The sequence below is a fragment of the Asparagus officinalis genome, chromosome 4, assembly GCF_001876935.1.
Source record: "Asparagus officinalis chromosome 4, Aspof.V1, whole genome shotgun sequence".
Lineage (NCBI taxonomy): Eukaryota > Viridiplantae > Streptophyta > Magnoliopsida > Asparagales > Asparagaceae > Asparagus > Asparagus officinalis.
In genome coordinates, this window is record NC_033797.1 from 120,591,202 (window position 1) to 120,596,500 (window position 5,299).

Genomic DNA, 5,299 nt, shown 5'->3' on the forward strand with positions numbered 1-5,299 from the left:
TCTCGGCAATTCTTTTCAAGAGGTTGGAGCTGTTTTTATAGGAAGGGAACGTTAGCATCGGACCAAATGCAGAATAATGGATGAAGAATAATGGATGAGGCTCACGGAATAAAAATAGCTCATTCGTGCAGGACTTCTTATTTTGTAGTTTCAGACCTCTCAGTTTGCATATTAGCTCCCTGAGAACAAAAAAACATTAATTAACATGATGATCAATTTCTTCTGATACCCCAAAAAGATGGATCTGGATTCAAGGTACTGTATCACAGTGTAGTGACTAAACCTATGAAACCCAATCAAATTAGCAATGGTCTAATCTTCAATTAGATTTAATGTCAACAGTCAGAGTTCCTAATATAATTATGCACATTGTAATTATTTGTAAAATGCAAATCATACATCACAAAAAGAGAGAATGCATGAAGATTCCATATGTTGTTGTCATTCTCAACAAGACATAGTCCTTCGTCTTACCAATGACAGTCTTATATGCTAATAGTCAAAGCAAAGGTAAGAGAAAATCTTACATGCAACACCCCTAACGCACTTAAAATAAATGTTAAATTACTTTCAGTTTTGTAGAATGTAAAATAATCAAGTACAAAGTTTCTTTTCAATCTAGACAACAGGGATCAAGCACAAGTACAAACAAATTATTTCTAGTACTGCAAATAATAGCATTACTTGATTGTATAAAGAAGCAATTAAGTACTCCTCGGTGAACTAGTACACCGAAATGAATTTGAACTTTAGTTCCTATACATAGTCTGGAGAAAAAGAACAAGAATTATACATGGAAATAACAGTATGAGGTGATGGCTCATTTGTAAGTGAGCTATTAAGATACAGCTACGTGACGAGTTCATCCTAAAAGTCACATCAAAAGGTGTGAACCTCACACTTGTATCTCTTGTTAGCTCATTTTGCTAGATGAGCTGCTACCTCATAACCATTGAACCTGATATAATCTCAAGGAGTTCACTTTTTATCATGTATATGTTGAGACTTGAAAGCAACGAATTAAAAAACCTGGCTTTGCATGGACATAAACAAGGAGATACTCTACAGCTAAGAAAGCTTAATTTGAAACTGTTCATACACATATCGAGCAAAATATGATTGCTTTCGTTTCAGAATCTAATTTGACATTGAACATACATCTATTGCAAGATTTTCTTCAACATTCTTTAGCAGAACAACTGACACTGGGTAGGTGCTAGATTACATGAACCTTGGACCAAGTTCAATAGATTATATCTTATTCAACAAAACAATGCAATTGAGGGTGTCAAATAAGATTGGCTATAACTTACTATGAAAAACTCGACAAAATAAGGGAGGATTGCTGGCATCAACAACCAGTGACAACTATTATTGACTTGCCAACAAACTTACACATAAACATGGTACAAGATGTGGAATAAACAGCCTATGATATTTTATAGAAATAAGTTTGTAGACAATCTCAATTATCGAATTACCTTACCTTTCGTTTAGTTTTATATGAAGTATTTAAAGCACTAGTTGCGCGTGATGAGCATTTACATACTAAACCATAATTTGTTTCGGTAATATTTTTTTTTCCTTTTCTCGCTCAGTGAAAAAAATCTTGTAACAGACATATGTACAATATCAAATTAGATTCTGAAACCAAGGAAATCGTATGTTGCTTGATATATGTATGTACATTATCAAATTAAGCTTTCTTAGTTGTAGAGTATCTCCTTGTTTATTACCATGCAAAGCCAAGTTTTTTAATTTATTGCTTTCAAGTTTCAACATATACATGACAAAAAGTGAACTCCTTGAGAGTATAACAAGCAATGTTACAGAAAGAGTTAGGCGGACCAGACGCTTGACCCGTGGCCTAGCGCCTAGGGGCCTAGGCGTTTTCCTTTTTTTATTATTTAAGTACAACAATTGATAAAAAGGAGAGAAAATAGTGTTGTAAAGGCCACAGACAAAGGGGGGCACATCAACAAACTAAGAACTGTTAACAAACTCACTCTAATTAACAAAAAATGAAACTTCATAAGTGACTTTTAAACAAAACAGTAAAAAAAAAGTCAAAAATAAATTACAGTGACAGCGAGCAAGATCATTGCTAGTATGCTATTGTGGACAACTAATTCAACTCAATTTAATTGCATAACTGACTTGACTGTTATTGTTACTTCATTACTTAATGTAACACTTAACAATAGCTTTTGTTCGTCTCAATTAAATTGATAATAATATAACACTCAATTGATTAAGTAAACTTATCAAGTAACTAACTAATAATTCACTGTTAAAAAACAATTATAAGAGAACATTGAGCTATAAACAACCTAATAATCAAGAATATATAGTTGAAATTAGAAATAAATAAAAAAAGAGAGAAATTTGTCACCTTGGGCTTGGTCGGAGGTGGAGATTGGCGATGGCGAGCTTGGTGGGTTTGATCGGCGGCGGCGGGAGAAGGTGACAATGGCGGCGGAGATAGGTTGGGATCGGGTTTTGGGGGAATAATAACGAGAATGGGGCGTTTGGGCTGAGGGTTTGGGCCGACTTTCGCCTCCACTATTTGATTTTGGGCCGTTTTTGGGCTCCAACATCTTTCATATCTAATATCGCAGATAATAGCATCACTGATTGTATGAAGAAGCAAATTAAGTACACCTGGGTGAACTAGTACACCGAAATGAGGTTGAGCTTTAGTTCCTATGCCTAGCCCGAAGAAACGGAACAAGAATCATACATGAAATAATAGGTGTGATGTGGACGCTCGTTTCATTAAATGAGCTATTAAGATATAACCCGCGTCATGAGGTCCATTTTAAAAGTCACATCAGTAGTTGTAAACCTCACATTTTTATCTCTTACTAGCTCATTTTGCTAAATGAGCCGTCACCTCACTACCATCGAACCTGATACCAATGTTTTAAAAAAACAGCATAAGTGGACCTCCAGGCGCTTAAATTTGGCATGAGCAGGTACTGGCTAGGCGGTCTAGACGCCTAGTTTGCCTGCTCATGCCAAGTTTAAGCCCCCATAGGTCAGCTTATGTTACTTTTTTTTAAAATACTGATATCAGGTTTGATGGTTATGAGGTAGCAGCTCGTTTAGTAAAATGAGCTAGCAAAAGATAACGGTGTTAGGTCTGCACATTTTGACGTAACTTTTAAAATGGACCTCATCACGTGGCTCTACCTTGATAGCTCGTTTAACATAATTATCTGTCACCTTATACATATTATTTTAATATATGATTGTTGTTATGCTATTCTGTACTATATATGGGAACTAAAGCACAGATTCATTTCAGTGCTGTACTAGTTTTCACCCTGGTGTACCTAATTGCTTCTTTATACAATCAAGCGATGCTATTATTTGCAGTACTAAATATTAAAGTAACTTACTTGTACTTGTGCTTGATCCTCGTCGTCTAGATTGTAAAGAAACTTTAAACTTGGTCATTTTACGTTCTACAAAACTGAAAGTAATTCAACATTTATTTTAAGTGAGTTAGGGGTGTTGCGTGTAAGATTTTCTCTTACCTTTGCTTGGACTATTTGCATATATACAAGATTGCTACTAGTAAGACGAAGGGCTATATCTTGTTAAGAATGAGAACGACAAAGAGAATCTTCATACATTCCCTCTTTCTGTGATATCTAATGATTTGCAATTAATTACAATGTGCATAATTATATTAGGAACTCTGAATGTTCTTTTATCTTATTAATATTGACACCTATATATCTTCCATTATTCAGCGAAAAGTCCTAGTCCTTGGTTGGTGTAACGTTTACATGGTTCTCATTGAAGATTAGACCATTGCCAATTTGATTGGTTCTCATAGGTTTAGTCAGTACACTTTGATACTGTGCATTGAATCCAGATCCATCTTTTTGAGGGGTCGGAAGAAATTGATCATCATGTTAAAAAATGTTCACTGTTCTCAGATATAATTAACTCTTTTGGGCTGGACAGGAACATCAGGGGTGCAGTGGAGCTCTACGAGATGCTGGAAATCTGAATGGAAAAAGAAAAATTGCAAGAGAGTTTTTCGGACTATTTTGAACCTTTTTTTTGGTTTTTTGATTCTGGCTGTAACTTCTATCTTGTATATCTCTGCTGTTTTAGCAGAACACTTGATTTATTATGTACCGTTTCCGTTTGACTATAGAAATCTGATATTTCTCAAGTCATGAACTTGAGGTTGGATTTGGCCCATAGGTCAATGTATCAGTGTCTGCGTTGAATAACGGCTATGGTCCTCTCTTCATCCTCATTGATACTTTTTCGGTAAAGTCTCTTGTTAACATGGTTAGGAAAGTGTTGAAAAAGGTGTAGATCAAACTCACCTCAGGCGACGAAGAGCTCCGGCGAGCTCATGGATGTTGCAGGCGTGCGTGGGCAACGAACTTCGGGCGAAGTCGACGACGAACGTGAGCCCCGCGTGCGATCGCCTCCCCGAGCTCTGCGTTCGACCCCAGCTCTGCGTTCGACCCCCAACTCTGCGTTCGACCCCACCTCGGCGTTTGCCCCCACCTTTGCGTCCGTGGGCCGCTGGCGATAGGCTGTCGCCAGCTCATCCACCTCGCCTATAAAAAGGCCCCTAGGGTTTCGTTGCTGCGCTGCTGATTTCTTCCCCTCCTCCGATTGTTCCTCTGGCGGCGGAACCCTAAAAACGCAGCTGCGTTTTCCCTCTTTCTCCAGCGCTTAGGATTTGAGAATCTTAAGGGGAGATTAAGAGAAGGGGATTTAAGAGGAGAGAGAGATCATTAAAGAGGATTAAAGAGGGTATTTATTGTGGGGTTATTCATTTATTCTCAAGTGAGAATTGAAAGGGTTCATACCCTTTGATTATTAACACTGTAGCTACAGTGTTTATCAGAGAAATCTCAGTTTTGAGATACGCTCCTAAATTGTAATTTCTTGTTTGATTAATAAGAAATTATCTGTGTGGCTCCCGATGACGTAGGTAGTTGCCGAACCTCGTAAATCTTGGTGTACTTTTTCTATACTGCGTTTCTGTTGCATTAGGGGATTTAGGCGTTAAATTCCCAACAGAATCCACTATGAGAAGAAAACTGATCTGGAGTTACAATCTCTCTTTACAAGGAGATACCCTCTCTCTATTTTTTCTCTCTCACTCTTCTAAGAGAAGTTGTTTCTGGGATGAATTTTTCTTAAGGATTTGGAGCCTATTTATAGTGTTTTGAAAAATATTATGCATAATAAAATAATAATAAATTACTATGCATTTATTATAATAATGATATGAGGTCCACTCCTTTATCCAAAGTTAAAA

The 5,299-nt window shown here is 36.9% G+C and overlaps 1 long non-coding RNA gene across 1 annotated transcript; it reads right to left on the minus strand.

The window, feature by feature from the left end:
- Positions 1–2,611, minus strand: LOC109836112. Its single transcript, XR_002245837.1, has 3 exons — positions 2,393–2,611; positions 106–179; positions 1–29 (listed from the first exon to the last, which is right to left on the minus strand). It is a non-coding gene; the product is annotated as an uncharacterized LOC109836112 (long non-coding RNA).